Consider the following 24,635-nt stretch of genomic DNA (forward strand, 5'->3'; position numbering starts at 1 on the left):
AAGGTCACAGTTCAGAGGCTGCAGAGGGGAGAAGCTAGGAAATATTTGGAGAGGAGCAGGAAGAAGAAGAAGCACCAGGGGAGAGACAGCTGACAGACTCCTCTCCCAGGACCCGGCAGGCATTGAAAGTAGGAGAACAGAAAGCTCAGAGGCAGAAAGCACAGATCAGCCAACGTAGGGATGGCGTATAATAGGAAAGACAGAGGGGGATGAGGCTTTACCTGGAGTAACACCATTATCCAAGAGAGATTACATTTCTATGTCTCTCTCTGTGAATATTGAATAAAAGACATTGGTAAGAGCTTCTTGTATTTCCGTTACTGGCAGACTGCTGTGAGGGAGGCAGATCGGATTCCCTGAAACCTGACACTAATGGGTCCTCTTGGACAGGAAGGAGTGTCAAAGGACTTCCTGTTTCAAGCTGAGCCTTGCTTAAAGATGGGCAAATATGTCCATTTCAATTTCTCTCATTTTCTCCTGAACTTCAGTTCTCCTGAACTCATTTCTACATCAATTTGCATTTTTTTCCTGTGAAAAAAATCCTCATGAAAATTCTTTAGGATTTTGGTGCAGATTTCTCTTACTGTATACAATTTTATGTACAATGCTGCCTAATGCATACATCATTTTTCCAAAGTAGTTTTTCTTAACAGGAAGCATTTTTCTATGGTATTTTCGCAAACGTATGTGTTTCTATGCAATACTTTATCATAGCATTAGGATTTTTGTTTATATTACTGCGTTGCAAAATTCAGACAAGTATGAATTTCAAAGGACAGATATGTTTCGGTTCGCATATTGTTTCAGAAAATGCGAATTTGATAAGCTGGCCTTGGGCAATGTTGCTCCTAATTTTACATTCTAGCATCTACATTCCAGCATCTGTTTTCCAGATGGGCATATATCTTCTTCTTTCCTTTTGACACTATTATGTTGTAATCTGTTGGGCCTACTTGTCACGGTACCTTAAACAGTCCCTGCCATTTTACTAATGTTTTGCTGTTGGGAGTGGTGGGCAGCTGCAACACCTTACTTTAAATATTAAATAATACCACCTGATCTCTGTCCCAGTTCTTATCCCTCAAGTGACCCCCCCTTTTCTTTAACCTCAAAACTGATCCCCCGGTTTATCTCCTTTCAAAAATTCATCTCTTCAGATTACACACAAATTAATTTTTTCTTTACTGCTTCCTCTCAAATTTGTCAAAGCAGAAAAAGGGGGAAATTCCCCCCTTTGGTTCCCAAAGAGAAGATACTAAAGAAAGTTATTTTAAAACAATTAATGCCATCAATTCTATTTCTTTTCAACCTGATCTGTAAGTTTGACTCTTCTGCATCATGCAGAATAAAATGTACATAATCTATACATAATTTTGCTAAATATATATGTTTTTTTTTGCAAACCATTTTACCTAAAGTAATGCATTTTCGTATGTTACTTCCTCTAACATCCAAAGTACAAGCATTTCCCCCTAATACAGAAGTTGCAAACCTTTTTCAGCCCATGGGCAAATTTACAAATTGCTGCATTTTTTTGTATGTATATTGGCTCAGGAAGTGGGTGCCCATGAGGTGAGAAGGCGTTGCAAGAAGGCATCATTTTCAATTCCTCCCTGTATTCATCACCCGAAGTACGGTTTCTGTTCATTTTATTATTATCATCATGGAAGCACTGTTTCTGTTCTGCTGCAGTTCATCTGCTAAAAAACATGATTTGTTTTGCTGTCTGCTGTGGTGAAATTATGTAACATATGTAATTTACATAACTAATTATGCAAACTACACAATTTATGTCATTGTTACATTATTCCACACTGTTTCAGTGTGGAGGAAACACAATGCAAGTGTGGGGAGGCGGGGAGGTAATAAAATATGTTTTGTTTGTGTACTGATATCAAGGAAATAAACAACTATCTGACTTTTGGAAGACATTTGAAGGCAGCCCTTTATAGAGAAGTTTTTAATATTTGATGTTTTACTGTGCTTAATGCTTTTATTTTGCTGAAAGCCACTCAGAGTGGCTGAGGCAACTCCGTCAGATGGGTGGCATATAAACAATAGATGATGATGATGATGATGATGATGATGATGATGATGAAAGCAACAACAGCAGTGAATACTGACCATACTCATTGGGTTGTTTTCCATCCTGAAGAAGTAATTTGTAATTTCCGCTGCTGTTTCCATTTTGGTCAGATTTCTCGGTTATCCCTAATTAGTTGGTTGCACAATAAAATGCAAATTGAACAAATTGTTCTCTTCCCCCATTCCTAGTTGCAACTGGTAGCCTTGTGACGAGATTGGACTAGATGTCCCTGTTGAGCCCCACATATCTATGATTAGTTGGTACAAGCACAAGTCAGGGGGTGGGGCTTGCTGAACAGTTAGTGGTAAGGTGGCAAAAGTGTTATTTTCAGAACAGTCCAAAGACCAGATCCTACATTCATTTCTAAATTACGGAATGAGAAGCATGCTCTACAAGGATTCGTTATGCTGGTTTTTGTATCTCTTCATAAATATAGTAGCATTATTCCTACAGCAGACCTTTAACGATCTTTTCAATTTTTAAAGCCATAGGCATTGAAAATTATGTTTGCCAGTCTGCTTCCCCTTGTTTAATGGCATTTTATCTTACCTAAAAAAGGTAAAGGACCCCTGACAGTTAAGTCCAGTCACAGACGACTCTGGGGTTGTGGCGCTCATCTTGCTTTACAGGCCGATGGAGCTGGCGTTTGTCCGCAGGCAGTTTTCCGGGCCATCTGGTGCAGCAGAACACCAAAACCAGAGCAGCACACAGAAACACTGTTTACCTTGCCGCTGGAGAGGTACCTATTTATCTACTTGCATTTTTTGGCATGCTTTCGAACTGCTACATTGGCAGGAGCTGGGACCGAGCAACAGGAGCTCACCCTGTCACAGGGATTTGAACCACCAACCTTCTGATCAGCAAGCCCAAGAGGCTCAGTGGTTTAGACCATAGCACCAACAGCGTCCCTTTTTCTCTTACCTAGTGCCATTTTACTGTTCAGTTCATTACATGGCAATAATATGCCCACAGGAAATACAGATTTAGGTTCATTCCTTCCCATGGCAGCAAAAATAGAGCTTGCGGAGGGGAAGGGGAAGTCTAATAAAATCCCATTGGTGAATCAATGGCTGCACAAAGCGTGGGAGCTCCCTGACACAAACTCTCGCATCAAACCGAACCAAAAGAAACAGTGGGCATTACCAATTTGGACATGGACTATTTTTCTAGTCTACAGACAAACTAATAACACACTGTCTGGTAAACCCCCAATTTTGGCTCTGTATTTATGAATAGAAACCCCACCCCCATTTAAAATTTATAGCAGAGGTGACTAAACCTTTTTAGTGCTAGGGTCATGTTGACCTAATGTAAATCCTCCTAGTTTGCAGGATGAAAAATGTGTGAGGCCAAAGTGATCAGCATCATCCATAATAAAGCACAACTGCTCCCATCCTGTAAGATACTTAAAGCAGAGATTATATACAGTACAAGCAGGCCACACATGCATGCCCAAACTACCACATGCTAGTCTGAGGAGGAATTGCAGGAGATTGGACTAGAGTACCCTTGTGATCCCTTCCAACTCTACAATTCTACCATTGTAAGAGTAAAAGGTAAAGGACCCCTGGACGGTTAAGTCCAGCCAAAGGCGACTATGGGGTTGCAGCGCTCATCTCATTTTTCAGGCCGAGGGAGCCGGCGTTTGTCCACAGACAGCTTTCTGGTCATGTGGCCAGCATGACTAAACCGCTTCTGGCACAACATGACACTGTGACGGAAACCAGAGCAGTGCACAGAAACGCCGTTTACCTTCCTGCCGCAGCGGTACCTATTTATCTACTTGTACTGGTATGGTTTTGAACTGCTAGGTTGGCAGGAGCTAGAACAGAGCAACGGGAGCTCAGCCTGTCATGGGGATTTGAACCACCAACCTTCTGATCAGCAAGCCGAAGGGGCTCAGTGGTTTAGACCACAGCGCCACCCGCGTCCCTTTCCATTGTAAGAGTCTACCTTGTGAGGTGTTGGTGTATCTTTGCCTTTTCTGTCTTGAAAGCCACAGAAGCCAGGAAACAGTAGAGCTGACTGAAGCATTGTTTTCTGTTTCCTGAGTGCATCAAGGAGCTCCTCAAATGGCAGAAATAGCAGCGATGCAGCCAGTCTCTTCTGGTATTGTTTTGCCTCTGCCAAATTCTTGGAGGATCTTGCAGGGACAGTTAAATATCACTTGTGGAGCTGAATCACGCTGGAGGTTCACCACCCTGGTCCATAGTGATGATATGTATCACATCAGGGCTGATCTTAAATCAGTAACATAAAGCTATTATATATTATTCATATTTTATATGAATAAAAGCTTAGCATACAAGCAGTGACCATTTTACACAAGTCTGATTGAAGTGTAATCACACAAACTGGTCATTGCCGACCTGGAAGTGGCCTGAAAACGGGGTTTGTTTCTCTTGGACAGAAAGCCATAACTACTGATGTATTCCAGTAGTGGAACAATTTTGGCCCTCCAGATGTGGGAGAATGGCCAACTGTCAAGGAAGATTGAAGCTGTAGTCAAACATCTGGAGGGCTGCAGGTTCTCCACCTCTGTAGGTGGTTTGGCACAAAGCTAGGACACAAAATGAACCATATATGCATTGCTGAGTAAACTGGGATGAGTCAAACTCACCTATGGAGTCTTCTCTGTTTTCCCCCCTGAAGGACTACAATATTGGCTGTAATAAATTGCCTGTCTCTTTTATCATTCATAGCAATAGGAAATGGTAGCAAAGATACATAACAGGAAGACTCTAACAGAACTCTGTGCCTGTTTGCATAGAAAGGGTGGAGTTCAAATATCCTGCTTCACCTCACATAGGAGAAAGTGACTGCAGTGCCTAGCAACTGAGGAGGGGGGAATTCCTTGGAACAAGAGATGGTGGAAAGGACCATACAGGAAATCCTAGGAGCCAGGACAGCCTCTACTTTCTTTAAGTACAGTGGTACCTTGGTTCTCAAATGCCTTGGTACTCAGACACCTTGGTTCTCAAACCCCCAAAATCCAGAAGTAAACGTTCCGGTTTTCGAATGATTTCCAGAAGCCAAATGTCTGATGCGGCTGTCAGCTATTGTTTACAGGGCACGTGCACCAATCAGAAGCTGCAACTTGGTTTTTGAACATTTCGGAAGTCAAACAGACTTCCGGAACAGATTAAGTTTAGCGCTTTTGTTTTTGCTATTTATTTTGTGTTTTTGTTTTTGATGCTTTTTTGGTTAATTTGTTTTTGTGACTGCGTAAAATCCAGTTCAGCAACCGAGTGATTGTGTGATTGTGGAAATGGATAAGAGCCCCCCTATCCAAACAATGACTATCATGAGTGCAGATAAGAACAAAAAAATTTAGTTTTATCATCTACAATACTGTCTTATTTATTTTATAGTACAGTACTTTGATTATTGCTTTCATTTTATGGATCAATGGTCTCGTTAGATAGTAAAATTCATGTTAAATTGCTGTTTTAGGGGTTGTTTTTAAAGGTCCATTTTGCATTGCTTTCTATGGGAAAGCACGCCCTAGTTTTGGAACGCTTTGGTTTTGGAACCGACTTCTGGAACGGATTAAGTTTGAGAACCAAGGTACCACTGTACTAGGCTAACCAATGAAAGTATAAAAGGACGGCAGATTAACATTTTAAGTATCATACCACACTGATTTTTATAACCCTAAACATCTTGGCTGGTAAGGATGTGCACTACGCTCTTTTAAAAAAAATTATACTACTGACAAATAACTGACGGAGGTTGTGGAAAAATGCAGTAATTAAAATGTTGTAGGTGATTCAGGTCTCTGAATCATAAATTCTTCAGAGAAAAAGCCACTTTTTTTTCACGATGTCCCAGTGGATACCACAAAAATTAAGTTTATATGTTTACACCGCCAACCATAATGACTCATCTCAATGCAATTTATGCACCTATTAGCAACTGTCAGAATATTTACTCACACAAAGGGGTGATTATGCCTAACGCAGCTTTCCTGGAGTCCACAGTAGGCTGTAAGGACCATCCTGCCAAAAAGGATAAATAAAAGTTGGAAGATCAAGATGAGTGATTGTGAATTATAGGCTCCTTTCAGACATATACACATGAGCTAGACCGAAGATGAAAACTTTTGTAGTTTTTCAGCTCATTTAATTCGAATGGCCCACATGCTGGGTTACATAGCCAAAGTTAACATCTGCACTTTAGCTGGTACATGCTTTTGGAATTGGCATTTACCCTGTGACCACAGTGGCTTCTATTGCTCAGCTATTATAATGGCTTGGCACCTCTCTCCTTCCCTCAGGCTTCAGGGGTACAACAAGAGGACAACCCACACAGGCCACAAGGAAAGTCATCTTAATGAATGACACATTATGAGCTTCATGAAAGTTATTTGGATGACTCCACAGTGTTGTTGGCCAAATTATCCTCAAACTCAAATTCTCAGGTTAAATCCAGCATTTAAATCCATATACTTCTGTGCCTTGTGGGCCCCACACAACAACATGAATTTCTCTTTGGGGGTAATGCTTTCTGCAGTTTTGTCTACCTATGTTATATACATTTGTCCCTATTGAAATTTGTTTTGTTAGCTTGGGCCCAGTTCTCCAATCTGTTAAGGCCATTTTGAATTCTGATTCTACCTTCTACAACATTAGCTACCCCTCCCAGTTTGTTGTCATGTACAAATTTGATGAGCATCCCCTCAATTCAATTTATAAAGATGTTGAACAACAACAGGCTCAGGACAGAACCCTGTGGCACCCCACATGTCACATTTTCCCCATGATGACGAGGAACCATTAATGAAAAATCTTACTTCTCCAACCCCTGAAAGCCTGTTCTCACTTCTTCTTCTTTTTATGTTTCCCCCGTCTTTATTAATAATCTTGCAATACATTACATATATATAGAACAACTCATAAAATAAATTAAAATTTCAATCATATACAGTGGTACCTCGGGTTAAGAACTTAATTCGTTCTGGAGGTCTGTTCTTAACCTGAAACTCTTCTTAACCCGAGGTACCACTTTAGCTAATGGGGCCTCCTGCTGCCGCTGCACGATTTCTGTTCTCATCCTGAAGCAAAGTTCTTAACCCGAGGTACTATTTCTGGGTTAGCAGAGTCTGTAACCTGAAGCGTATGTAACCTGAAGTGTATGTAACCTGAGGTACCACTGTACATAAAAAAGAGAAAAACAAAAACATATACGTATCTTTTCTTATGCCTGTTCTCACTTCTAACCACCCCTAATCATAGCACATCAGCAGGTAAGTTATTAAATACAATTTGATACTCGCCAACCTCTTCAGGGCCCTCATAGCTGCAATATTTCCTTTACACAAAAAGCAACTTTATGTTTTTCGGTGTCCATTTGGGTTTGTTTGTTTTTTAAAAGTGTACAGCCATACATATTTTCAGACATGTATATTCTGTATGCATACATGAAGCCTGGCTTGGCTGTGGCTCCCTATTGAACAATGTATATGGTTTGAAGCAGGAATTTGCTCCTGGGTAATGAATGGGTGGAAAAACTCTCAGTGGTCTTGCTTGCTTACCTTTCTAGCTTGATTGCTAAGTGGTCCCAAACATTTCAGCAAGACTTCCCCCTCCTAGCCCTGCCTACTGCAGTCTACAGATTTTGCAGTTCTATTCTGCAATATCCATTTGCCGTCTCTTGGGCCTTGGTGATAGACAATCCAAAATGGGAGTGCATATTCAAGCACCATGTTATGTATGATGTAACACTATCTAGCAGGTCACAGAAAGCAACAGTATAACAGAAGCAGCAGAATTTGCCAACAGTTCTATGTGTGAGAGAAGAGATCATGTAGAGTCTCTTTGGCCTTTGGAAAAGATACTCCCCTTGGCCAGTACTAGAGTAAGAGTAAAACTCTTACTAGCTCTCAAATTATTTCAATTGCACTTTCAAAAATAAAATAGAATAAAAATTCAGCGTTATTAAAAATTTAAACCGTACACAAAGTATAAACCACTGAAACGCGAAGGAATAAATCTTTTTTGCTGTTCTGCACACATGCAAGGAAACTGAACTAAGACATATGGTCACCATCAGCCTGGATGATTAATTTTGAGATGATGCACTTATTAATCCATGTGGAAAGGGGGAAGCTACCATAGAACTGGTTGCAATTAGCTAACCGCAAATAACCTGCTCCAGCTCCAAACCCAAAGCCAAAAAAATGGCATTTTGGAATGATTACATCCCACAAGGGCTTGCATTTTGTGATGAGTCCCCCAAGGTTAAGATCCACACCACAGTGTAAAACCAACCCTCAATTATACTTTTTTTTTTTCCCGGAGAGGGGAAGATCAGTAGCAGGTGGCGCCTGCTATAAAAGCCTCATTAAAACACCTTCTGGTTGAAATTCACAAAAGAAAACCACCAGATGGGTGCCCGTCTCTACATGGTCACCTTACCACCAAATGAGTTTCACCTGACACAAGAGGAAAGTGCAGTCAAACCCCACCCCACCCCCACCCCCGCTTCACCTACCAAGGATCTTAGGTTCAAAAGAGGATGTATTAGGATTAATAGCACTTGATTACTAATCCATTGCTGTACCATATGCTAGTGGAGTTGTTCATTGTTAAGCCACGAGACAGGTAACCCCACCCCGTCAGTAAAGGATACCCCCTCCCCCATTTCCATGGAGCTAATCTAATTTCATCTCCTCCCAGACCTCGGATTCCAGTAAAAGATATTTAGCTCTTCCTGCGTTGCCTCTTGATGCATTTTTGAATGGAAGCAAATCTGATATAGAAGCTAATGATGCTGAAACTTGCTGACAAATTGGAAACTGTTCCCCCCCTCCCTCCCTGCTTGCCTCCTCCTGCACTGTCTGATAACTAGATGAGCCAAGTGTGCGAAAGGAGTGTTTACTACATGTGGGTGCTGAGCACATGGATCCCAAAGGAGAGAGAGATTGACTTTTCACACCTCCTCTTTTTTACTTGTCCCCCTAGCACTTTGGTAGAAGTTGTGATTTACAGCGGGAGAACAAATTGGCAAGCCGAGAAGTGTAAGCAAAGTTTATGTTTTTGAGAGGAGGCTTTGTCACCTTCTGCAACCCCTGCGAGTGGGAGCGTTTTTTCAGTGGCTTGGCTTTGGGCTGGATCCAAATCATTAAGTGCCAAACAGTGCAACCGGAGCGGTCCTCCCCCCCCATTTCATTTTTTTTACGGTTCTGTTGTGTATTTTGTGTTAAGCTACTTTAAGAAGAAGAAGGAATACCACCCACGAAGTCTGTTTCTCAAATCAAGAAGGGGTCATGCTTATTTAATGTTGAGTAGGAGAGAGAGAAAAAGAAGTTACAAAAATAAAACCCTTACACAGAAACACATTGGAGAAATCAACCGCAAACTGAGGTTGTTTGTAGATCCAAATTTTATGTGACCGGGAAGGATTTTTCTCCCCCTTTCCTGGCCACCAACATTCCTGTCAAAATCCCCACTAGCTCCCCACACATTGTACCTCCCCTTTGATTGAAAACTTCATTCTGAAGTTTCCCTAATGGACCGATGGGTGCATTGATTCTGATTTGCTGAGAAACTGGAGTACTAAGGTCCATGAAGAAATACCTGAAGTACAAGGAATAAATGGGAATAATATATGTGTGGGGGGGGGGTGGAGAATTAATCAAGTTGTTCTAGTTTTTTATTATTATTATGTATCTTGTGTTTTTATCTTGTGATTTTATGTTGTGAACCACCTTGAGACCTGCGGGTATAGGGCTGCCTACAAATTTAATAAAATAATAATAAATAACTGGACTTTGTAGAGCACTTTTGGAGGATTGTGGAGACGACGGCAAATATTATTCTGTTTGTCTGTCTGTCTGTCTCTCCCCCACCCCCATTGTGTCTGATCAGAGTTATCCAGCTAAGCTGCTGTGGGTGCTAAAAGGGTCTACTGGAATCTGAATATCATACTCAGAATATCTGCAGCCTGCTGCGAATTATTTGTGTGGTGCTTTCCGGATAAAGTCCCTAACATCTGATCCTACTTAGACTCTATAGTTAGAACAGAGACCATGCTGAGGAGTCATTAGTGAACTTCTGTTGGGGTTTGCTTGTATCAGTTTCAGATGACTTCTGTGTGAGGAGGCATACACAACCACATGCATGGCAAATGCATCGCACATACAATCATGCTGGTTGGTAGGGGCTGTCCGGGGTGGGGAAAAACTAGGAGGAATCATGAACTCATGAGCGAGTGTGTGTGTGTGTGTGTGCACATTCACTTAATGGAAGTGAATAATTGCTTCTGGTTTTTTATCTTTCATTTTGGGGCAATGAAACTTGAGCATGTGGCTGATCCTTAGTTCCAAATGGCTCTTGGTCATGCAATTAAAAACAATCCTTTCCAGTCCGCCTGCCAGCTTGGATGGAAGCCCATTCCACAGCCACCTCAGACTTTGGCACTTGAGAGTCCCCACCCCCCACCCCAAGTCATCTTGTACAGACTTTTGGTACAAAGTCACTGGTGGAAGAAGCCATGTAACAACAGAATAGCTTCTCCAGAATTCAACACGGATTGGATTTTACCCTTTGCTTGAATTTCCTGGGTGGGGGGCCAACAACGGAAGTTCAGTTGGAATGGCGGTGCTGTTGTGTCTCATATCGCGTGAAGAGCATGTCATCGCTGTGGCCAAAGATGGAGCTTGGATGGCTGGTGGCTACTTCTTAATGAACATGGCCCAGCCATGCTTGTGAAGAAAGCAGCTTGGACATATGAACGTAGACAGCGAAAGAGACAGAAGGCTCGAGTCTTTGCAGATGGCAAGAAGAATCCTTGGCAAGGGCTGCCAATGGGGGCTGCTGCTTCAGGGGAACGAAAGCTGCTTTGAAGACAAACACTGTCTCTGCGTGTGTCTGGCATTCCCCTTCAGGTTGTAATTCTGTAATTAAACAGGTATTATGCGAGCAACATACGTTTCAAACATTCTCTTTCCACAAAGCAAATTGCCTTTTAAAAGGCTGCCTTCGAATAGAACTCCATTCTGCTCAAGAAAGCGGGGAGCGTGAAATATGGATGAATGCAAAAACCTTATGCGCACGCATCTTCACGCATATTGATTGGCATTTACATGTCCACCTTGACTGGCTCAGCCTCTCACTCGACCATCATAATCCTTCCTGAACATGACAGTTCAGGAAAAACCCCGCAGCAGCGGGAAGGACCAATGAAGCCCGCTGCAGCAAAGTACTGAGGGGATCAGGGCCCCTCTTTGAAATTTTTGGGGATGCCTTGGCCCCCATGGTCCCACATGGATGGCGACCCTGAATGTATATATTTACTGTACAGTGGTACCTGGGGTTAAGAACTGAATTCATTCTGGAGGTCCGTTCTTAACCTGAAACTGTTCTTAACCTCAGGTACCATTTTAGCTAATGGGGCCTCCCGCTGCCGCCACGTGATTTCTGTTCTCATCCTGAAGCAAAGTTCTTAACCCGAGGTACTATTTCTGGGTTAGCGGAGTATGTAACCTGAAGCATATGTAACCTGAAGCATCTGTAACCCGAGGTACCACTGTATTGTGTTTAGTGGTCCCCACCAGTGCAAAACATTCTACAGCCTGAGCCTGAGGCTTCCCCCCACACCACCCAGAAACACTATTCTCTTCTTCCTTGCACCTTTTGCTTTTGCCACTGCATTATCAGTTCCAGTGCAGGCATGCCAAGGGCTCTCTAAGGGACCCTAGGGAAGGTGCCCCTTAACAGTGCCTCCAACTCCTGCTGCTTTGCCACACGGGCAGCAAATACTGTCCGAAGGTTAAGAACAGTAAACAGTTAAAGACTTTAAAGTTAATTGAATTTCCTACTTTGTGAAGGGAGCAAGAACGGGAACAAAGTGATTTCTTGCCACTGATCTCTAACTGCCTCATGGTTTGCCAAGCTAAGCTAAGTCCAATCAAAGGCAACTATGGAGTTGCAGTACTCATCTCGCTTTCAGGCCAAGGGAGCTGGTGTTTGTCCACAGACAGCTTTCTGGGTCATGTGGCCAGCAGGACTAAACCACTTCTGGCACAATGGAACACTGTGACGGAAACCAGAGCGCACGGAAATGTCGTTTACCTTCTTGCCACACCTGTACCTATTTATCTACTTGCACCGGCATGCTTTTGAACTGCTAGGTTGGCAGGAGCTGGGTCAGAGGAACGAGAGCTCACCCCGTTGTGGGGATTTGAACCACCAACCTTCTGATCGGCAAGCCCAAGAGGCTCAGGGGGCAGTCTGCTAAGCTATAGGAGCAGCTAGGGTGGGAATAGCATTTCTATGAGCCTTTGAGCTGCAACATGTTTCTTTATCCAACATTTTGCTAACTCTGTGCCATGTTTCACTTGCTTCCAGGAAGGGGCTTCCCATTATAGGCTCTGGTTGTTCCCTTCGGAGTTGGATTCTCACTTCCCCACAGGGTTCACCCAGTTCCAGCATGAGCACTCTGCTTTATCACACTGTTCATTTCTACAATACGCAACTGGCCAGCTGCCTGACTGCACACGTTCATCAAAAATGCCTTGCTGGGTCTCCATGATTCGTTATCGTCCTGCCTCGTACAATGGTCAGGGGAGGGGGGTAAATCACTGTTCTGTTAGATTTCGGCTGTTTTGTGTCATGTTGATTGCATTTCAACATGTGGTTTGAAACCACAAATGAAAGCAAAATCAATAATAGACCTGGATAGTAGACTCCCTAGAGGAGTGGAAGCTACGCAGAAGGGGCTTGATGGCTCTGTCTCACAGCCAACCACTCTCTGATTGTTTTAATGGTTGGCTATTCTATATAAATCGCCTTCCCTTTATTAACGTAAGTACATAGACTCAGGTGTTGTGACCTCAAACAGTTCCCCCCACCCCAAGAAGTCCTATAAACAGTTTTTTTGAAAGGATTTTAAACTCAGAGATCATTCGCCCCGCTCCTAACATATTGGCTGTCTCTGTGTAGTTGAGCTGTCTTTTAAAAATTCATTGTGAAAGTGATGAGACAGGACCCAGCGATCCTGGCCAAGCTAGGTAAAAATGAGTGGAGTTGTGAAGGTGGGCCTGTAGCATGGCTGAAGGTGGGCCTGTTGCATTTGTCTTCAGCCCAGCAGCGGGGAAGATAACAGATGTGGAAGAAGAGAAAAGAGGGAGGGCTGGAATAGCAAGGGGTGGATGCAAGTGAATGCAGTAGTGCATATTTAGGTTTCCTTAGGGTCAGCTTGTATCTGCTGTGCTTGGAGAAGGGCTGTAGCATAATGGTAAAACATTTACCTTGCATGGTGAAGGCCCCAAGTTCAAAACCTGGCATCTCTAGGCAGGTAGGGATGAGAAGGCCCCTTGTCTGACACCCTGGAGAGAGCTGCTTCTTGTTAGTGTGTGCAGTACTCAGCTAGATGGATCAATATTCTGACTCAATATGAGATAGCCCAATGTGTGTGTGTATGTGATCTACAAGCTGTGACCGGAAAGTTCGGTGCATGGTCACAGAAATCGGACAGTGAGGAATATTTAAACATACAATTGGCATCGGAAACCCACAAAATGCTCACAATTGGAGATGAAGCTGTAACTCAAAAGACAGGGTATGAGTGGTTTAAGCATTTCTACGAAAGGCGGCAAACCATTGAAGATGACCCTTAATCTGGTAGACTGTCAACAAGCAGAATGGCGGCAAATGTCGACAGAATTCATGAGTTATTGATGTGGGATCGGCATTTGTCTGTTCGAATGATGGCAGAATAATTGCATATTCCATGTGAAATCATTACTGAGGTTACTGAGTTGTTCCACCCTCCATATTCTCCCAATCTGGCCCCACTGGATTTCTTTCTTTTTCCAAAACTGAAATCTGCACTGAAAGGGCACAGATTTCCCAACATTTCACACGTCCAGGCTGCTGTGATGAGGGAACTGAAAGCAGTACGAAAAGAGGACTTCTCCAGAAGTTTCCAACAGTTCCACAAATGTTGTCAATTGTATCAGAGGGGACCTACTTTGAAGGCCTGTAAGGTGTATATGTTTGAATATTTCTCGCTGTCTGATTTCTGTGACCATTCACCAAACTTTCCAGTCTCACTTTGTATATATAACTTGATAAAAGGGTGCCAGTGCAAAATGGCTGCTATAGTCATTGGTGATAGTCTGTTCTGGTGAGTATTGCCTCAAGAAAAGCAGTGGAGTTGATCACCACTGGTATTGCAGCCTCTGAAAGATTACACCTGAGGGAATGCGATCCTCAGAAGGGGTGGGAAAGGTTCTGTAGCAGTAACCTAGAATTTCTTCCCATATGCTCTGATTTTAGCCAGACAATGCTGGAAACTGCTATCATATCCTCAAATTAAGAAAGAAAACCATTTCAGGACAAAAAAAACCCACATCCTCCTGAGGCTCATTTTCATTTATTAGGGTGTTAGTCCCATGGACAGAGTAGGGCTTTCTTCCAAGAAACCCAAGAAAACACACACCGGAGTTCTGTGTAAGAAGTGAAGGAGTGTTGTTACGAAATATAGAGGAATGGAAACATACAGTGACCAAACTCTTTAGAGACACATGGGAAAGATGCCACACCCTCTTCTCATTATTTGCTGGAATCCCACCCAAACACAAGAACAAACACACATTGTTTTGCCTAAGATCTATTATTATTTGCTTTTTAAAAACTATTTCGCCTTCCCTCAAAATTCTTCAGATTTATTTAGTTTTTTGACCAAAGAGAAAAACTCACATTGGAATAGATTTTAGGATAGTTTATTTTGGTGGTAACATTAACCTGATAGGTGCAGAACCCTGCTGAAGATTTATTATTATTATTATTATTATTATTATTATTAGTGTTATCAAAACATTTTTCTTCTCTCAAAATTCCTTAGAATATTTCCTCACCTGAATTTTCAACAACATTTCTCTTAAGGTGAAATTCTGTAGCAACTGCAGAGCCAATTTTATCAGTTTTGTTCACTATATGAAGATTTTTCTTTCAACAGCCCCAGACTTTCAACAGAACTTCTGGTGCTGGTGAGAGTCACAGGACACCAGTAGCACAGCAAGGCTATCAAAGTGCAACAGCACTTTCTGTGGTCAGAATATGCAGAAATTCTCTGACACAGTATCACAATGTTTTCCTGAGAAAAATTCACTGTTGAAATTTCACTGTTGATGGGATTTGGATGTAGCTCTATATCAAGACCAAACATGGTGTGATGACTCCCCTTCTACTAAACTTTCCTTCGTGTACTCTTCCTGACCAATTTCCTTGCCGTTGGAAAAGGATTCATTTAATTCTGGGACCATGAGTAGATATACACAGATATAAAAAAACGCTGTGAAAATGCTTTTTTTAAAAAAAAGTTGTAAAATATATGTGGAATTTGCCATTAGCTCATCAGCGACATCTAGAGTCACATTTGTATAATGCACTTAAAACGTTATATTTGCAGCTGTATAGCTGAGTCCCATGCCATTGCTCCAAACTCCCCAAATGTATGGCTTTTTTCCTACGATGCGGGGGAAAGGAAAGTTTTGGAACTCAGAAGGGCACATTTTAAAGGTCCAACTGCCTATATTTCTATGCTTTGCTTTGCTGCATATTTTGTGATTTTAAATCTTTGCTGGGGTTCTCCCACCAAATAGTACTTGCCCCCAGCCTGGATCTTGGCATCTAAGGAATTCTCCTTTTATACCTTTTCTCCTTTTCATTCACCAACAAAAAACATTGACTACTTCCAATAGATTGGTGGCCTTTGCTGACTTCTCTTTTCATTTGTTTTGTGTGCCTTTACTGGGTTTGTTGCTAACTACTCTCTGATGTTTGCAGTTCTTGGAAATCTGTGTCTTTGTTATTTATGTTAACAGTGATATGATCGAGGTCTGCGTCAGAAACGTTCCAAATGTTCTCAGGTCCTCAGTTATTAATTATGCAAATGAACAGATTGCACAAACTTTCCCCCCTTATGGTTACATTCTGGAGAGCTGCCTCTTTTTCAAAGATGAAATTAGTGTTGCAGTTAACTGGCTGGGTCTTCTAACATTTTTTACGTGTGTGATGTTTTACAAATGTTGACATCACTGATCCCATTAATGGGAAATAGAACAAGGTAAAATCTAGCCGTTGGATCTTTAGGAAATGACACAGCTACAATAGGAAGTTAAGGATAGATGAGCTTAAGCTGAGCAATTCTAAAGTTAGACTAGTCACCAGATGACATTCAATTCTCCCAGAGGATCTGGAGCTTTCATTGTTAATGAGCCAAAGTAGTTATTAGTGTAATTCTGATGATGTCATTAAATTTACAGTGTATGCCAGAAATGGGTTTTGTCTACCATGGTAAGAAGATACTTTGGCCTACTTCTCATTGAGGTGATAAAAACCTGATTCTGGGTTGTTCCACTTCTTAGTGCTGTTGGGGTGGAGACAAAAGGGATTTTTCATCATCAACAACAACAACTTCCCTTCATCTACATGTCAGGGAGAATTCTTTCTCCTGATGTACAGTCTTCTATATGAAGGGAATTTTCTTGCGTGGTTGAGTATTCAATTATGTGAACTTCAACCTCTAGTAGAAAGTGGTACGGTCCAAATAAAAGTTTACCACATCCGTGAGAATAATTACCTAGGTTTGAGCACTGGGTAGAATATTGACTCTGGAAACTGGTTCTACTTACTCTTATATACTAAGTTCCTAAACATTTTTTTTCCTTAAAATCCATACCACTGATTTTATCATGAGGTTATTGTGAAGATGGATAAGGATGGGGGGGGATGCTTTGTATATTGAAATGGCTCTGTAAAGAGTCATAGGAATCAATCTGATTTAGAAAGCAGGCTGGATGATGCTGTTTGATAGGATAATTGAATTATGTATTGATGGCATTAATTTCTGATGGACTTCTTAGGAAGCCATTTGGTTAATGCAAATCTGATGTGAAATTATGCTATCAAAACTGCAGTTACTGAGCTTTGAAGGCAAAATTTGCCTAGCTTGTAATGTTCAGAAATAGTAGAAATGTTTCTGGGCTACAGTCCCCAATATGCTGAACACGCTGGCTATTGTCACTGATTGGAGTTGGAGTCTAACAACAACTGAAGGGCCTCAGGTCCCCAACACTGTAAACTAAATATATAAAATATATAAATATATTTAAAAAGCAAGTGCATTTTGACTGTAACTTGCCCTCCCTAATCTTTTCATTGCTTTCTTATTTATTTTCAAAGGTAAAGGACCCCTGTACAGTTGAGTCCAGTCAAAGGCGACTATGGGGTTGCAGCACTCATATCTGCTTTCAGGCTGAGGGAGCCAGCATTTGTCCACAGACAGCTTTCTGGGTCATGTGGCCAGCATGACTAAACCACTTCTGGTGCAATGGAACACCATGATGGAAACCAGAGCGCACGGAAATGCTGTTTCTTGCCACAGTGGTACCTATTTTATCTACTTGCACTGGTGTGCTTTCAAACTGCTAGGTTGGCAGGAGCTGGGACAGAGCAAGGGGAGCTCACCCAATCACACAGATTCACACTGCCAACCTTCCAATCGGCAAGTCCAAGAGGCTCAGTGGTTTAGATCACAGGGCCACCCGCATCCCCTGCTTTTCAGCTTCTGTCTGACACCATACAAATAAATTTATAGACTTCCACTCAAACCACTCCAAGGTCTACATCAGGCTTCCTCAACCTCGGCCCACCAGATGTTTTGAGACTAGAATTCCCATCATCCCTGACCACTGGTCCTGCTAGCTAGGGATCATGGGAGTTGTAGGCCAAAAACATCTGGAAGGCTGACGTTGAGGAAGCCTGATCTACATAAAGTCTATATGTAGACAAAGGATAATTTCCTCCCCAACTGTTTCTTTGCTCCAAGTCTCCTCCCCATGACTTCCCCCCTCCCCAGAATTTCAAGTGCTTGTTCACACATGTTTTGAACCTGGGCACCATGAAGCCATGGAAAGGGGCCTTGTTAGGAGTGGATAAATTAGCGTGTGGAGAAAGTGAGATGGAGACAGCATTCAGCACCACTTCTCCATTATAAATTTGGTCACCACTCTGAAACCAAATCTGTGTTTTATTTTGTTTTTAAATGGTATTGGGGAAGTATTGCATGTGTAAGTGTGCAATGTGTACAGACTCTCCAAGTGCCCCTATGTTTTGCTAGGGACAGTCCTGGATTTACAGAAGCCGTCCCGGTTTCTGATTTGATCCCGGAATGTCCCGCTTTTCCGTAGGACATCCCTATTTTCATTGGATAAACATTGGAGGTTATGGCAGGGCATCCCTAGTTTCATTGGATAAATGTTGGAAGTTATGGAACAGGACATAGTTATTTCCATTGGAAAATTTTTGGAATGTCTCTATTTTCACTGGAGAAATGTTGGAAGTTATGGAATAGGACACCCCTATTTTCATCAGAGAAAAGTTGGAGGGTGTGTGTGTAGCTAGCTTCCTAGACCTAAGTCATATGTAGGTAGAAAGCTAGGTCTTGTAGCTTGAGAACAGTTCCTTAATAAGGATAATTAGGCACAGAGTTACTCTAGTCCAACTTTGGGATGGTATGTGTGTAAGTAAAATGGCGAGGAGGCCCATAATTGTTGTAGATATTTATGTGTTCTTTTGCCTTAAAGTTGAATTGTACACTTCAACTATTAACATTTTTAAACAGCTCAATCATATTTTCTTTTCTTTTCTTTTACAGGCTCCTTCCACTCCCAGGTGCCAAGCCAATGTAGTCACACATCAAAGGGATGAAGCACATTCTGTGGAAAAAGTACAGAGAATGTAAATACCACTTCTGTAAAGGTAAATATGGATTAAGTAGGGGACAAAATGTGTCTTTCATGAGTGGAAAGAGCAAGATTTAAAATGAAAAAGATTTATGAGGTTATAGGAGTGCATTTTATGAGCGTTTCAGAAAAGATATATTTTGCACTGACGTAGCGAGTAGGGAGGGGGTGTAACTTTTAATTCTGCTCTCTGGTGCTCAGGCTTTGTGGAGCTTGAGGGAGGGGCATCATTTTTTCTGTTTCAAAGTTGAACTTTTGAAAAAGTTTGAAGTTGCAATGATTCCTTCTGAAGGGACGTGGCTTGGATAGGTGCCAAACTCTATCTAAAATAGCACTTGAATAGCTTCACCTACATTAGTCTCCATGGCTGCTCTTCTCAGGAAGAGATGGGAAGTGAAAGGAACCCAGAAAACATGTTCTTAGCAGTGTTTGCAGATGGATCAGAAAGGAAGGAACAGGAATCTCACATTTTAAGGAATGATTATTAGGAGATTTCCATTTCACCGTTGCAGACTCAAGAGGTCAAGGAGGGGATAATCTCTCAGCCATATTAAACTTTTGATTTGGCCATCATTGTGAGACGGTGGAGATCCTTTGGTTATTAAGGGCCTACCAGGATTGGGAAGAGAAAGAATCATGCAAAAGCAATTTGCAGTTGATTCCACTCTCTCTTTTCTAAGGCCTCCCATGTGGATGCATATCTTATATAAGAAGTCACCACGAAAGAATATGATCTGAGTTCCCGGGGGAGGGGGGGCAGAATAATAAATACTGTACATGCTAAACAGAGGATGTGTGCTATAAAGAATGAAAACCTGTACAGTTCTGTTATGACTCATCCAGAAACTAACAAAGGGGAGTGCTAGATTTATTTATTTATTTGCCCAGCAAGTCTATGTACTAACATGAATTTGCAGCTCAGCTCTCAACAGACACATCTGTGCATTTAGAAATGGAGTAATAAGTGCCAAGAATTAGTTGTGCATCTGGTGAGAGTGGTATGTGCAATTTGCATAGCAGCTAAAGGTTGGTCCACTGTGCCATACCTGAGTTTGTAGTGCGTCAGGTTCAATGCCTGTTCTGCCCTGACCGGTGTCTTTTTATTCCATGTTCTATTTCACAATAATTTATAAGCTTAAAGGGACCACATGCACCACACTTTAAAACGGTTCCCCGTTGCACCCTCACATAACAGCTCCACTAGATTAGGCTGCATACTTGCTGCTTACAAAGAAATGATGGGAAATGATGGCCCTTAATCCACGCTGCTAGATTTTGATTTTGCACTCAGTAGATAAATAACATGTTTATGGCTGGGTTTGGCATCTTTGTTCTCAGAGTAGAACAGCTACGTAAGTGCAAGCAATGTTCAGAACCTCCTAACCTGCCACCCACAAAATCCAGCTACTTTATTATGTCTAATTTGACTAAATCTGAACCTTTGGGAAGGGATATATGTGTTTTATAAATACATAGTGGAATTAGTAAAGTCTTCAACGTTCAGAAAAAACACAGCTGCAATATTTCCCCCCCCAGCAAAAATGGCATAAAATATAGCACTCACATTTTTTTTTAATCTCCTAAGAGCTTGATACTTTAGCCTTTTCTCCCCCGTTTTATGGAATCTTAAAAGCCTATATTTAGAAATGGAGTAATCTATCTTTAAAAGATTTGTTTCCTCAGCATACAAATGCAACATTCCTCTTATTTCTTGTTCTTACATGTTTTAGTGCCACGGAGTTCCCCCTAAAGTTTTGCATTTTTCAGGCACATTCTTGAAAGAATATGATCTATATTACTCAAGAACCATATTATATCCGCCAGTGGAGATACTAGTAATAAATATAGATGTGCCTTTTTTAATGTGCTTTTTAAAAAATGGGACTGTAATTTCAAGCCATTCAAGTTCTTTCTTAGGCCAAGGCTCTATTCCAGTTTATTCCACGACAGATAAACAGAGGCTATTTGATTAGGGCAATTTCCATGTAAATAAGGCTGTGCTGACTGAGGCTGATGGGAACTGGAGTCCAAGAAACCTAGGTTGGCAAGAAACTGAGTACAGTTCTTAGTATAGTGTGCTTGTTGGACAACCAGATTAGGAGACAGTAATGAAATGAGCATTCGCCAAGATGGAGTCCCAGACATGATTCTTGTACAGTGGTACCTCGGATTACATATGCTTCAGGTTACAGATTCCGCCAACCCAGAAATATTACCTTGGGTTAAGAACTTTGCTTCAGGATGAGAACAGAAATCGTGCAGCAACGGCGCAGCGGCAGCAGCAGGAGGCTCCATTAGCTAAAGTGGTGCTTCAGGTTAAGAACAGTTTCAGGTTAAGAACAGACCTCCAGAACGAATTAAGTTCTTAACCTGAGGTACCACTGTACATCAAACCATGGTTGCAGAGGAAGATAATTTGCATTGCCAGTTTGAATTCAAAATGGTGGTGCAAAGGAATATTTGTGCTTATAGCAAGCACCGATCCCAAGTGTCCTGATTTTCCAGGGACAGTGCTGGAATTATGAAAGCCATCCCAGCTTCTGATTTGATTCTGAAATGTCCCTGTATCCCCCACCAGTGCTGCCGAGCTTGGGGAGGAGGAAGAACCTGTGTTTGTTCTGAGCGGTGGCAAGGGAGCACTCCGTTGCCTCTCCATGGCTGCTGCAGCTGTCCTCTTCCCTTGGGCAGCTTGTAGCTGCTGCTGGAGAGCGGACAAGGAAGAGAAGAGACTGCCTCCACGAAGGCCCAGCCCTGTGTGATATGCCAGCTCCAAAGGGCAGTCAAAGGGAAGGGCTGCCCTGGGCAAGAAGATAGCGGGAGCAGAGTGGAGAGCAAGGAGTCTTGATGATGATGATGATGATGATTGCTTTATGCCTCTGCATCTAATCTTGCCCCTTTCTAAAGCTTCATTGGCTTCTAAAGATCTTCATTGGCTCCCAGTACGTTTCTGAGCACAATTCAAAGTGTTGGTGCTGACCTTTAAAGCCCTAAATGACCTTGGTCCTGTATACCGGAAGGAGCGTCTCCACCCCCATAATTCAGCCCGGACTCTGAGGTCCTCATCTGAGGGCCTTCTGGTGGTTCCTTCGCTGTGAGAAGTGAGGTTACAGGAAACCAGGCAGAGGGCCTTCTCGTTAGTGGCGCCTGCCCTGTGGAATGCCCTCCCAGCAGATGTCAAGGCAATAAACAACTATTTTACTTTTAAAAGACAACTGAAGGCAGCCCTGTTTAGGGAAGTTTTTAATGTCTGATGCTGTATTGTTTTTAATATTCAGTTGGAAGCCGCCCAGAGTGGCTGGGGAAACCCAGCCAGATGGGCAGGGTATAAATTATTATTATTATTATTATTATTATTATTATTATTATTATTATTATTTGGTGTGCATTTTTTCTTTTTGTAAATGTACCAAAGAATAAAATACAATAAGATCAGGATTAAGGGGTTTTCTGAAGATGGTGGAGGAAATGTGTGCTGTGTCACATTGGTATAGTGGTGGCGACACTTGCCCTTCTTCTGGTAGGAAGTTCTCATGAGGGAGGTGGGACAAAAATGGGGGTGCAAGGAGGGCCCATTGGGGGGAAGTGAGAAATGTCCCTATTTTCATCTGAGGAATGTGGGACTGCATGTTATGGAGCAGCCATGTTTTCCCCCCTGTACATCCCCTCCAACCCCGGGAAAAAACAGAACACCATCAATTCACATCATTCCCAGGGGTAGTTGGCCTTTGCGCATTGAAAGAACATGGGAGGAAGGAGTCCCTGCTGAGGGTGTGGGTAGCTGGAAAGGGGAATGGAAGCAGCATTCAACTCTTGAACCACCTCATACCTTGTTTTTAGAATGTGTTTCCCACTAAAAATCTGCCTTGGAATCAGATAAGACACACTTCTCCCTGTCCTTTCTTGGGAGCAGACCTTATTGCATCTGTCAATTCCTAGGTAGATGTCTCACTGGTCTGACTCTGCATAAGCTTCCTGTTTCTTACAAGTACCACAGAAAAGGAAAGAAGAGGGCTTCTTTTCAACATATTTACTCAGACTCTGTGTCTTATGCCTCTCTCCATCCTTTGAGGTTATTCGTCGCTGATCTTATGACTACAATGGTCATGATTATGGACCATGTCTTTCTTGGTATTTCGACAGTGGCCTATTCTCCCTCCTGCAGCATGCTTTTGCCACCTGCCAGAGGCAAGGGCATTTGAGGGTAAAGGAAGGGTGATTGTGGCCTTTTAGAGGAACATGAGCAAAGAAAACCTGATGGCCTTGCCTGAACTTGCCTCCAGGTCAGAGCAAAGAACGAAGTGGGAGAGTTTGCGTACAGATGCCTGGGGCTGCTGCAATACAGTCAGGAAGAAGAAGCTTTTAGACAAATAATCAGAGCTTTAACAAGATTAAATGAATAAATATTGCTGTTAAGCATTGACAGCTTTGCAAACATAGCAAACCAAAGAATGAACGAGATGCACTCTACATGAGGTGGCATGTGCCCTTCAGGTATCCTCTTGTTGACATTTGGTGGGTAGGCCTGTCTGGCTTCGTAGGTTTAGCCACATCATGTTGATGGAAATTGCAGAAGTGGAAGGTAACTGCAGGTCTCAGGGGGATCTGCACAATTCTTGGGTGGACTGTGGACAATAGCATGCTAAAAAAAACCCCTCTACTGGTCATGAGAAGATGCTTTCCAGTATACCGGAAAGAGCATCTCTACCCCCTTCATTCTGCCCAGATACTGAGGTCCAGCTCCGAGGGCCTTCTGGCGGTTCCCTCAATGTGAGAAGTGAGGTTACAAGGAACCAGGCAGAGGGCCTTCTTGGTAGTGGTGCCCACCCTGTGGAATGCCCTCCCATCAGATGTCAACAACTATCTGATTTTTAGAAGACATCTGAGGAAACTCTGTTTAGGGAAGTTTTTAATGTTTGATGTTTTATTGTGTTTTTAATATTCTGTTGGTATCCACCCAGAGTGGCTGGGGAAACCCAGCCAGATGGGTGGAGTATTATTATTATTATTATTATTATTATTATTATTAAAAAATATCTGCAATACATTGCTCTGGAATCTTATAAATCTTATAAATGCAGATCTCAGGGTTGTTCACAGAATATGAAAACGAAAAAGTTGCATTTTTAATTTGGGTGTACATTAAGCATTTTCTTTCACTCAATGGAAATTTCAGAAATGGGGGTGGGGGCAGGAAACAGCATGCACGCACACATCCCTTCTGGGAACTTGGATGGACTGAACATTAATGGGTCTGACCATCCTTAGTTTAATGGTCTACTGTGTAAGGCAATTACTATGACTAGCATAGTAACCCCAACCAATCAACCAGAAAAGAACAGGAAAAACCCCAAAACACTCTTGGAAGTCACTTGTGGGAAAGCTATGGACATAATTCTATCACATACTTCAATTTGTTTTAAGAGTTATTCCCACTCCACAGGAAAAACCTTGGAAATAGAGTTCTGTGATCTCTAAAATACTCAGCACACTCCCTGCAAAAGCCAGGGAATTGAAGGAGGCATAAGAGTGGCAGGCATTTTCCCCCTTGGTACAAGTGGCTGTAGAACTTCACATTGCCATTCTAACAGCAGTGTGCTTTTTTTCCCTTTTTTCCTTTTGGTCAAACTCTGCCCCAACCTCCTTGCAATAAATACACTTGGTTGAATATATGTAACTAGTAGACTAGAAAGAGACCATAAATGGGTACAAAACTATTATGGCCAAGATGGCTCCCAGATGGGTTTCCAGGTGTCTAAGACAGAGCTTAGTGGAACTTAACTTCTGAGTAGATGTAAA

General features: G+C 42.2%; 1 protein-coding gene and 1 long non-coding RNA gene across 6 annotated transcripts in view; one reads left to right on the plus strand and one right to left on the minus strand.

Annotated features, from left to right (window-relative positions):
• The window catches only part of FREM1 (FRAS1 related extracellular matrix 1), a gene marked incomplete at its 5' end in the record, with an annotated part of 715,053 nt that overhangs the window by 371,350 nt on the left and 319,068 nt on the right, over positions 1–24,635 (minus strand). The gene's annotated exons all lie outside the window — the stretch shown is intronic.
• LOC308466833 overlaps positions 1–24,635 on the plus strand; it is a 75,803-nt gene that overhangs the window by 22,594 nt on the left and 28,574 nt on the right. Inside the window, exon 2 of the long non-coding RNA XR_013980996.1 lies at positions 18,752–18,855. This is a non-coding gene — a long non-coding RNA (uncharacterized lncRNA). The remainder of the gene's footprint in view (positions 1–18,751; positions 18,856–24,635) is intronic.

This window comes from Podarcis pityusensis, assembly GCF_964106645.2.
Source record: "Podarcis pityusensis genome assembly, chromosome: 17".
Taxonomy (NCBI): Eukaryota; Metazoa; Chordata; class Lepidosauria; order Squamata; family Lacertidae; genus Podarcis; species Podarcis pityusensis.